Raw genomic sequence first — 12,945 nt, 5'->3', positions numbered from 1 at the left:
TTAAACGGTGAATGTCTACATTGGAATCTTTTATCTTTCTTAGCGTTGTTAGGAATTTTACCATTAAATCTATGCGATTTTAAAATTGCAAAGACAAATATATTAATCTTTAAAACAATTCAATAATCTCTATATAGAAAATATATTCAGTTATTAAGTTGTCTTGATATTTAATATAAATAAAAAATTATAATAATTCTTTGATATTTAATTATATAATTAGCGCTGATAATAATATATGGTATTTTTACGAATTAATCTAGAAAAAAAAAACAAAGAAAAAGAAAAAAACAAAAAAACAAATTATTTATTAATGAATTCGATGGAAGAAAAGTAATCAATGAAGATTATAATGATGATAATTATCCCTTATCGTTTGTTTCCAAAATATAAAAAAGAAAATTTTAATAGAAATAAAAGTAGCGAAAAGGAAAGTGAATAAGTATACGGAATCGAGAATTTTAGTGTCGTGCACAATCAGAGCTTTTAGACGTCACTTACTTCTTTCACGGGCCAATGATTCCTTTCATATCGGATGACCCTTACGGTGGCAAGCAGAAAGATAGGTTAGGTCGAGCGAATCGACGAGCGAAACGTCTCGAACGAGCGTGTCCGCAATTTATATGCAGAATATACCCTCTGTCGGGACTCGTGTTATTTTCCAGCGGAGCGCGTTCGAATAGAAAGGATTTATTCGAGCATAAACGCGAGATTCCTCGTATGAGTCACGTTAATCGCGAGCACTCGTATTAATCATGAGGTCTCTAAAGAGGCATAGATATTGACTTTTATCTCTCTCTTTCTCTCTCTCTCTCTCTCTCTCTCTCTCTCTCTCTTTCTCTCTCTCTGTCTCCGTTTCCCTGTCTTTATGCATCTCTTTATCTCTATACAGGTTTATTAATGTTTATTGTTTTAGCATTTGCTTGAAAGAGTACCGTGTGACGCGTGTAGGAGTAATGCAGGATTGGTTAACCCCTAATGACTCCAACTTAGCTGCCGGCGTTAGGAGCTGTCCAGAAGTTTGTACGTGCTTGGCATAAGCGATTAACGAGATCGTTTATTACTGCGGGAACGGAATTTAAGCGCGTTGTTATTAATTGTCTTAATGGCTAAACGTTGGTAATAATCTACGAGTGGAACGATTAAAAGGAATCGCTGTGACGTTCGGGACAAGAAGAAATAAGTGAGTAAAAAGAGGAAGAATAGAAATAGGAATAAGAAGAAAAGAAGGAAGACATAGAGGAGTATGGTTGATGAGAAAAATCGATCGGTGCCAGAAAGAAGAGACCTTTTATTCGTTTTGAAGGTACCATGACAAACGAACAAATAGCTTAAGAAAAGACACTCCTCTCTCTGGAAAGATGATAAAAACTTTGAAAAGCGCGACAATTCCATTTAGCGGATTCCTAAAAAGAAAAAAGAAAAAAAGTGAAAAAATGGAGAATACTCGGAGGTTGAATTTGGGAGAAAAGTTTTCCATTCGAATCGCTAACCGTTAACACGAAAACCGAAGGAAGGGATGAAAAAGACGAAGGGCGAGAGAGGAATAGGGTCGACTGGTCTCGCCGTTCGTTCGCTCGAAAGCCCAAGAATGTACTCTCATAAACTCAGCAATGACACGAGAAACTCCGCGACGATATCGCGAGTTTCGAGTGTTTTGATCACGACAATGCCAACGGAAGTTTCTTCGCTAGTGCTTTTCCGAAATGCCGAGGCGAAATGCACAGACTTTTCTCCCAGTAAATTCCTCCAAGCCGACCGTTTCATCACGGTCCACTAACAGTGGTCCATAGAGTATCCCTACTCTGCTATTTTAATAAACTTTACAAATGACAAACGACGAGAATCTCCAACTTTCTCGCAACGCACGACCGCTGTTCTCTTCCTCCATCTACTACTCTTACGATGGGAACGCGCAAACGTTGTTTTCTCCTTTCGTATATCGAAAACCATGCCTTTGAAAAAGGATAGGGAGAAATAGAAAGAGGGAGAGAGGAAGAGAGATAGAGAGAGAGAAAGAAAGAAAGAAGGAAAAGGAATACAGAGTCTGGTCCAGTTTCGCTCGTAATAAAAGAAGCTTTATCGGGAAAATACGAGTGGACATTTTTACGATCATTCCTTCCTAGTCCGTTATCATCGACATAAATTAGAAAATTCGTTTCTCAAAATTCTTTTCAAATAGAAAATAAAAAAAATGAGATAGTCTTTGAGAGAAAAAAATTAAAAAAGTAGAAAAAAAGAAACGCACACATACACACACATAAATATACTTACATATATATATATATATATACACACACACACTTACACACACGCGTATATATACATACTTGTATACAAGTTTAACTCGACGAACACACATCAACGCAGAGTCGAGTCATCCAATATTCATCGCCTTGACATCTTGTCCGGGAATGGTTGTACGCGTTGCCCTGAGGACAATCGACTCGTTCCGTCTCTGACGCAAGCGACAGAACCTCTCGGGGAATCATTTCCGAGCTCCGTTTCTCGCTTTCAGTGTGCGAACACTCGCGAAACACGACGCCGAGAAGAAGATATCTTCCTGCGGCGGCACGTAAAACGGAATAAACTATGCTCCTACGCTCTTTTCTATCTTTCCCTCGCGGTATTCCCCAAGAAACTTATTATCGCACCGTGCGTCTCGTCGTCAGACCCGGCACGCGGACACGATTCCAAACGATTTTCTTTTATGATAGAGGAGAGCTTGACGAGCGCGTACGACGTACTCCTTACGCCGTTTTTACGTTTCCATTTCAAAAAAAAAAAAAAAAAGAACTCTGAGATCATACATTAGATTGGTACAAATCAATCCTCAAAATATTGAATATGATAATTAATTGTATATATTATTTTATTATTTTTTATTTAAAAGAATTCTTAAGGATCTTCTCGTCATTCCTAATTTTATGATCAAAGAATTACGTTTGTACTTGCTATAATAAAAAGTGTAAATTATACTTTTCGATATTTTTTTCCCATGAGGAAAAACAAATAATTTTCTACAATGACGACACTTGAAATTTACGACAAAATAGAAGTACATGACATGTTGTCCACATGCATAATTTTCATGCGAATGCTTCAACTGTGCTTGTTTCGTTTATGTGAAGTAGTAATTGCTTGCTTGCATGTTTGCGTAGGTAAACTGGTATTCAAATTTTCTAAACCATTCTAAACGCATAGAAAAATGTTTCTCTATGTTGACACGGAAAAGCTATGATAACTTACTCGGAAATTTAAATGAATAAATTTATTTGGAAATTTTAAAATTTAGGGAAATCAAATGATTTTACGGAGAACATTATATAATTTATACTTTCGATAATTTTATAATTATTTAAATCAATATATAGCGTAAATTGGACAATAAATTAATATCTAAACAATAGTATATTCGATTAAATATTACAAAGAACTCGTAACTCGTGAAATACTTAAAATAATTTTAATCAAAATTTCTAATATTAAAAAATTTTAATCTCATAGTAGTTGACCTTTTCTTTTCTATAAAATCAAATTATATTAGATTTATTAAATTTAATATCACGAAACGAATAGGAAATGGTAATTGCAGAAAATTGTCCGGAACTGCACTAAGTGAAGATACATATGAGGATGAAATAAGTATATTTAAATATATACCATGTTCTTCGCTTATTCCATTTATAGGAAGATTAAAGATTAAGAACTTTTCATATTCGATATAATTAATTCAATATGAATTTAGAAATTAAATTTACTAGGATATAGATTTATACGTGATAAACGTAGATAAAGAAAATTATACACGATTTATAGATTCAAATAGATCTTGTAATATTATTAGAAATGAAATCGAATATGCGAAATATACACAGGTTTAAATTCATAAATAAATAATTAATAAATATAATTATTTTATTAACATTTAAGCAATAGAATATTCTAGTAACATTACAAAGATAGAAAGACATGATCAATATCAAAATCTTTTCCATCTAATTTTAATTAAATGTTAAAGTACTTATATTTTATATTGCTATTAATATTTCAATAGATAAAATATTTAAATATAGTAGAATTCTAAAATAATTTCTTAAAGAAATTCACAGAAAACTTTTCTATCCCATTTATATTTATTGTTATTACTATTCATTTTTATTTAATCTTATTAATTATTATTTATAATACTCGATTGAGAGCCTTGGGAAGGTCTTTTATTTAGCTGAATTTTATTCAATTTTTATTCTGATTTTGTTTGGTGAAACGACGTACGAAATGTTCACATTTCGTTCTGAGTTTCATCCTTCTCGCACACATACGAGTTTCGAAGTTCTCTTATTATCTTTCTCTTCTTCTCTTTCCTACTAAATTTCTTCTCTCACTATTCCTTCTTATCTTTTCTTTCTCTTTTCTTTTCTTTTTTTTTTCAGGTTAAATCATCCAAGAAAGGATCATCCAACATTCTGACTTTCTTTTCTACCCTTTCTCTTCTCCTCTACCAATTTCCTTCCTTTTTCTACACTTCTTTTGTCACTTTCTAACTAAACCTTCTTCTCTTTTCTATTAAATTTCTTCTCTCGCTATTCTTTTCAATTTCCTCTTTCGCCTCTTTTTTTTTTTTCAGAGTACATGCCGGAAGGAAGATCCATCGAAAGAAGGATCACCGAGGAAAGGATCATCGAATGGGACCCTTGGGACAGGCCCTTGGGTATGGGCCTTAGGGAGGGGCCTTGGGCGGGTCCCATTCTTTCAATAGAGAAAAATCGAACTCGATTTTGGTACTTTGATCGGATGGAACGATATTCAATATGTTCAACTCTCGTTTTACATTTCTTCATTGTCACGTGAAAGCACGTTCCGGTTATTTTTTATCTCATCATTCTTCTCTTCTTCTTCTTCATTTTCTCTTCTTTCTTTCCAGGTATCATCGAGGATTCATCAAGGGATCATTGAGGAGTTATCGAAAGATAAATTCATCTGCGATCGGATGAGTTTGATATATCGTCGAATGATTCGATTTATCATTTATTTTTATTGAAAAATACGGGAAGAATAGGAAGAACAATCGTACGCGTGTCGCCAAAGTATAAGAGTGAGTTTTAGCGTGCACGATTAAAAGTCCTATCGGGAACTTCGTTTTATTTACTCGAAAAGTCGATTAGATTATCTCGTGAATGCGGAATTTAAAGTAGAATTATCGTTAATCCGTGGATCTACCAAAGTTAACTCGCAGCAACCTCCACGTGGTGAGACCACGGTCGATAATACTTGCGACATATCGAAATCTGTATCTAGAATTATATAGTGCAACTATTATCGAACAAATTACTGAATATTTTAATGCGTTTTCAAAATATTCTCTTTCTTATTTTAATGAAATATTATAATACATACATTTTGTATTGATAATCATATTTCAATAGATAAAAAGATTAGATATGATAGAATTTTTAAGTAATTTCTTAGAAAAAACCCATTGAGAAATTCTAATTTCATTATTATTCTCATTTATAATGATAATGTATACATAATTATTAATAATTGTTTAAATAGATATAAGGCTTTAATAAGAAGGTAAAAAAAAAAAACAACAAATTTCTTTACTGTATTATCTAATAATAATAGTAATAGTCTAAAAGGGTGGAGTTACCGTTAACCCGTGAATTTCCATGTGGAGCGATCTCCACGTGGTCCCTAGATACACGATATTACTTTCGCTGTAATGTATATCATATTTTACATGCTATATGTTCTATCGCAAGTAATATCGAGCTTATGACTGCTTAAATAAGCATTAGGTATTTATATTTATATTTAACTAGAAAGAATAGATAATAATAAATTTCGTACAATTAATATATACTTTGGAATGAATTTATTTTTTAATAAGAAAAGTATAATATGGCATATAGCATTTTCTTATTTTTATCAGATGCACTATTATTTTTATCCCATACAAAAATTTCTATTACAGACTAACTCGATTGTAATGTTACGCTTGAGAGGTTTATATATGAATGTAATAGAAATGTACTGGGAACAGGGGGACAGTGTTTCTTATTGCGTTTATAATTTATATTTTAATTCATATCGCTAAAATCATTATGAACGAACGATGTTGAATGGAGTTTTAACACACAAACAGCCAACAAATCTTTCCGAATTAAGACTCGATTTATAAATACGATGAATCGTTTTTGAATTTTAGAAAATATGATTGAATAAAAAATTAATTAATTGAAATGATACAATATGTTTTGTCAATTAAAAGCCATCGAAATTTCAAAAAATGCTCTTAATACAAATTGAAAACAAACCTAAAGATATCTCGTGTTTTATATTATTTATTAGCTATTAATAATTTTTCCTTTACGATGATACTTGATATTTTTAATTATTTATTTAAGTCATTTAAATCTACATGCATAAATCTATATATAGATTTCAATGACTAATAGAATTGATTACATATAGATTTAAATGATTAATTAAATCTATATGGAGATCTTTATATGTAAATTTAAATGACTTAAATAAACAGTTAAAATCTGTATGTATAATTTAAATGTTTCAAATTAACAGCTTTAACAGTTATAAACAGGCACGTTTCGACGTAATATAAATACAATTATCTAATTAGAGAAAATAAATACAGAAAATAAAAACAGAAAATAAATATATAAAAATGATATTAAATATATCAAGAAAATACTTTGTCTGGATTATGTTAAAACATCGAATTATCCTTTACAAAATGTATATATAGCTTTTCAAAATATTACGAATAATAGTACATGTATATCAAATATTTACGAATAAATTTAATGTAACTGGAAAATTCGAAAAGTCTACAATAATTCCAATAAAAGAATATAAAATCATGTAGTATGAATATTCAAATAATATTTCTCAATGCATTTTAAATCAATTGAGAAAAAAAGTTCACATATTCATATATTATAATCTTCAATGATAATTCATATTTTATCATTTTAATTTCATTGGAATAACCATCTTCCCATTACTATGACGTAAATATTTAATAAAATCGATGAAACATTGAAAATGTTTAATTATTAAATATTTTCGATTATTAAATATTTTACTTTAGGAATAACGAATATTCGTTATCATAAATCAAGAAATATATTAATAAATCAAATAGATCGAAAGCAACGAATGTACATAAGTCACGAGGAAAAGCCTGTTTCTCGAGGTGATTCCCTCGACATGGAAAAGCTATACTAGCTTCGCGTTTCTCTCGGGGCGATATCGCCGAGAGTACTTCTTCGCTGTAGCCGCGTGCTCGCGAATAAACAAAACGCTGGTAATCCCAGGAAATCGTTCGCGCGTGAATTCTCTCGCTTCGCCGGTGAACCCGTTTGTTCGTCTCGCTATTGGAGCCGCAAACGAGATCCCAAGGGTCCAGATGCCGTGGGCCGTTCCAACCCTCTTCGAATCTTTTCGAAAATGAGAAATTCGTGCGAATTCTTCGAGCGAGGAGTTTCGAAAGGAAGAGAGAGAGAGAGAGAGAGAGAGAGAGAGAGAGAGAAGGAAAATAAGGGGCAGAAGGAAAAAGAACGAAAAAGGAGCGAAAGAAAAAACAACGACGAGTAAAAGAGTAACGAAAAAAACAAAGAAAAAAAAAAAGGATAATAACAAAAAAAAAAAGAAGAAGAAGAAAGGAAAAGAATGAAAGAAACAAGAAAAGAAAAGAAATGAAAAAAAAAAAAAAAAACAAAAAGAGAGAAAGAAAGGATTTACATCGAATTGATTTCTACATGAGAAGCAGCAGAATGGCGCAACCGAACCGCGTTTGGTACAGGTGAGAAAATTCGTGCCGCACGAGTAATTAGTCGCGGTAGGAGGCGAGAGTTGCCAGCGAAACGGCGTTAATTGCGAGGCATTCAAGAGATCCCTTAATGAAATTTCCTATGATTAACTCTCGGTGCATTTTACACGGTTTCGCGAATCGTCCGTGTTGAAGAGAATGGTAGTGGTGGGAGAGGGACGGAGGGGGAGAGGGAGAAATGGTGACGAAACGACTCACTAGAAGGGGAAGAAGATTACGAGGGTATGCATTTGTGTAAGCGCGTGAGGGCGAGAAAAGAGATGGGAGGGTCGTGAATTCGTAGGATGCTGCGGCCTCGTAGAAATTGTGTTACGGAACGCGCATAGAGCCGGAAACTTTGAAACTCTCTAAAGAGTAAAAGAGAGAGAGAGAGAGAGAGAGAGAGATAAAGAGATAGATAGATAGATAGATAGATAGATAGATAGAGAGAGAGAGAAAGAGAGATATAGAGTAGGGGAGAGAAACGAGAGGTTCGTTCGAACAAACCTACGTTTCGACCTGCTTTTGAGACATAGAACACAACCTACGAGTATCTACACATTACCCCGCGACCCTTTAACAATCCTCCTCCTCGAGCCACACGTGTACCGGTAGAAATTATTTTGCGACTGTTCTTTCTTCGCAAAAGCGTATTACTATTACGAGCACGCGAACGTAATTATAAAATTCAACGTGTCGCGCGTCTGTACTCCTTCCTCCTCTTTTAAATTTTCTTTTTTTCTATTTTTCTTTTTTTTTCTTTTTTTTTTTTTTTCTTGCCTTTTGCCCCCGACCGCCCTTGCAACTCCCCCCCCCCCTCCCCTCTACGCCGGCGGCGAAAATCTTCGCACGAAATTTCACATTTAGCCGATTCAGCACTCGGAGAAAGATTTAGCTCTGGAAAAAAGAAAAAAAAAAAAAAAAGAAGAAGAAAGAAAAAAAGAATTAAAATCTCTCATGGGTCGTAAGTTCCATTATAATGACGAGAGACGATCGTATGTTTTATTTCGTAATTGCCTCACATGGCACAAATTTCTATCGTTGAAGGGAAGGAGGGGAGAAATTTGTTAAACAAAAAACGAAAAACAAAAAAGAAATAAAGAAAATAAAATAAAAAGGAATAAAGTAACACAAAAGGAGAAAAAAAAATAAAGAGAATTTTAGATGCGATTTTCCTTTTGAGTTCCATTCCCATAAAGTTCGTTCTCTCTTCCGGTCTCTTTCCGGTTTAACAAGTAGGAAAGAAAACGAATTGTAAGTACGTTCGAGAGAGGACGTCTCACTCTTACAAGAAGACTGTTATCGGTACTTCAGAATTCATTACGCTTTTGAACCTCTCCGTTTCTTCCTTCTCACCGCACTCCAACCTTTTCCAACCTCTCATATCGAGTTCCTCGCGAACTCTCCTTACTTCTCGCGTAATTGGTAAAACCACGTGCGAGTAAAACTTGATCCATAAATTTGCCGGAAATGGAAATGACGTCACGTCCGATCTCTCTCGCCTTATTTCCATCTTTCTCTCGATTTCTCCCTCACTTCTCCAAGTATTATCTAACCCCCGTTTCCTCTCTAACTATGGTCAATCCGATCCTACTCTCGTTTCCTTTCGCAACAGTTCTTATGTTAATTTAATGGAGAAAAGAGAAGGAACGAATGAAATCGATTGGCCGATCACGTAGAATACCATGGACCAATCTGTTCTCTTCGTTCGTCACGCTTGACGTTTTCATGTCTTATCCCTTGAACAAGTTCCTTATCTCTTTCTCATATTTTATTAGGAATCATTATCCATTATTATCCTATTTCCGACGTTTATATTCATATGATTTTCTCGAACATTTTCAATTGTATTTTATATTTCTTAATTTATTTTGATCGGTAAGGAATGAAAAAAAAAAAAAAAAACAAAAAAAAAAAATAAATAATAAAAATTCAATACCTGTATACTTTTTTGATTGATTAGAGAAAAAAAGAAAAAGTAAAAGAAAAAAGATAGATTATTATGAACACGAGTTCCGATTGGAATTTTGAAAAAGCCACGCTGAACATAAAGGGATAGAGTAGGTAAAAATCCAATATTCGTAGTAGTGCTAGGGGGTAAAAATGCGTAGGTATGGCTTATCGGTAGCGTGCTTCGCTAGCGTGAGTCCAAGTTTCGAGGCATATGCTCGGACAACCGTTGCAAACATCCGAATAGTCCATTCCGGCTCTATCCAATATTGACACGCTGGGGTAAAACAACGGAAATATGTTGCGCTGGCCCGCGAGGTCGAGGAGGAGCGTAAATATCGACTAAATTAGCATTAATCTGTTGGCGTTCGAATTGCCGTTGCTCGACGGGCACATCGCCCGTTATAAAGCCCGTTTCGAAAATCGCGAATTGCCATCCCTCTCTCTTTCTCTCTCTATCTATCTATCTATCTATCTATCTATCTATCTATCTCTGTCTATCTCATTCTCTATCTATATCTATCTCTATCTTTCTCTTTTGCATGTATTTGTCGTTCCCTCGACGGAAGAGCATCCGATGAGCGCCGTTTTTGAAAGCCCGCCAGTCCGATCGCCAAAACAAGCCTATCGCCACTTCCACCAATTCTACGTTAAAACTCGCCAATCCACGAGATCGTTTACTCGTTGTGCCAGCCAATGCAAATAATCCATACCACGAGAGAATTTAAATTCACTGATATCCCTAACTCTTCGCTTCTACGTAAGTTTTACGTGATCTTTTTTGAAATTTTTCATTCTAGATTTCGATCGTATCTCTGAGATTTTAATCATGCAAAATCATTACAGTTCATTGAGAGAATTTTATATTTGTATTTTTATACAATTACGTGCCATGAGTTTTATTAAATTAATACATATCGTTTGTTATTAATAGCTTTTAAGTTTTCTATTAGCTTTTTTTCAAAGGTTTCTCATTCAAGATTTTCATCGTATCTGAGATCTTAATGATGAAAAATCTTCATAATTCGTTGATAAGTTTATATTTATATTTTTATACAATTACGCGATATACGTTTTATTAAATAATAAATTGTTTATATCATTTCCAATGATATATTGCAATAATTATATAAAAATCAAAATTAATAAATCTCTCTCGTTTTATATATTTTATCAATCATGTTTTCCGATACGGCTTTCAAATATTTAATATGTTAATTACAATATACTTCATCTTTTGTAAATGCATATTTCGATGATATAAATCTTCACGTAAAATAATTTAATTTAACCTCGGTATTAAAATAAACATTAACTTAAAATGTAACAAGAATGCCCAGATATAAATTGGAATATTTCAGTAAATATATTAAATATTAAATAGTGACGCAAAACATACAAGTTGCATCTGTATCGTGTGCATTTAAAGTTGATCCATTTAAATTTTCGTTTCGAAGATGCACTCGCCATCTATCGTAGATTCTTCTAAATAAATCGTAGATAATTCAGAGATCGTAGGTAAAAAAGAGAATTTTCTATTATCGACGTCAATGTGGCGCGTCATTTTGATAAATAAAAATAAATGCAAAAATTGCATTATGTGATATATTGTATATTATAAATTGTTTATATATATATATATATATAAATTTTTTTTTATCTTTTTTATTTTCTAAAGGTATACAAGAAATTATTTCGAAATTAGATAGAAAAAGCGACAAAAAATTAGCTCTTACAATTAGATGAAATTAGTTCTCGAGATAAGACACACTTACGGAATTAATATAGATGAAGATGATCGAAAGTGTAAATGCAGTGTAAGCTTTTGAAAGAGAAGCTTTGAGAGTGCTACGTTTCTTGAAACGACAATGTAACCTTCTTCCGAAATTAAGCCTCGTTCTGTTTTCTCAAGGGTTTAAGCAATCTGGGTCATTCGGAATCGCTGACCTGTGTCCGAACAATTGCATTCGGCTTAACTCGGAGTAACGCGATCGAATGGATATCGAAAGGATCGAATGAATGATGAAAAGGTTTGACTGGAGAAAAAAAGAAAAAGAGAAAAAAAAAAAAAAAGAAAAAAGAAAACAGAAAAAAAAGAGAAAAAATAAACCTCAGTGACATCGTACTATTTGTTAATCAAGCTACTCGCTATTCTACGTAACATTGAATTTCCAATATAGAGTAAAAACTCGCAAATGGAAGAAATTCATTTCATTTAATATCGTAAGAAAATCATTTTCATAACTGTTCAAAGATTTTTCTGTAAGATATTAATAAAAAATTTTCAAATATTTTTTGCTATAATCCGTTTAATGTGACTCGAAATTTTGAAAGATCATACGTGATTGAATAATATAATATGATAAGCGTAACGCTTTGTCATAGCAAATCTCACGAGATACTTCTAACGGGAGATGAGAACCAACTTGCAATTAGATCAGATCCAAATGGTATTCACCGAGTTCTCCGACCCTCTGATTTTCTCCTACTATCTCTCTCTCTCTCTCTCTCTCTTTCTTTCTCTTTCTCTCTCTCTCTCTCTCTCTTTCTCTTTCTCTTTCTCTTTCTCTTTCTCTTAACTTCCATTTAACACATATGTATGTACGCCTCCATACGTACGTTCTCTCACGCTTGAATTATGACAGAGAGCTACATAAAGGCAAACTTTCGTTTGCTCGGTAACACGATCAAAGGCATTTGATATTCAAGCAGAATTAATCATGAAAACGAAGCACCTAGAAACCATAGATTTTACATTATCGTAAAGGAGAAGGATATTTCTTCCCCTTTATAGGATGTTCTAACGCAAAAGAGATATAATGCTATATGATCGTTCTACGTTAGCAGGGATAATTTATTATTATTCCCTATGGCGATTCGTCGGAATCGTTAATTCAATTTCAATGATTTTTAAATCATTTGGATTAAATAAAAAAACAAAAAAAAAAAAAAACAAACAAACAAAAAAAAAGATTTACGAAATGGATTTTCAATATTTCATTTAAAATTAACCTTGGATTACTATCATCAGCCATTTCAATTATACGATGATCGATCATCGGAAAATTCCTTTCGGTAGCATAAATCAAAAATTCAATCGAATTGTTCATATTATTTTCGTAATTCGTTGGATTTATCGTATCGAATGAAAAATTACGACA

The sequence above is a fragment of the Vespa crabro genome, chromosome 17, assembly GCF_910589235.1.
Source record: "Vespa crabro chromosome 17, iyVesCrab1.2, whole genome shotgun sequence".
In the NCBI taxonomy this organism is placed as follows: domain Eukaryota; kingdom Metazoa; phylum Arthropoda; class Insecta; order Hymenoptera; family Vespidae; genus Vespa; species Vespa crabro.
The sequence above is the reverse complement of the archived record's forward strand: the minus strand, read 5'-3'. Positions refer to the sequence as shown.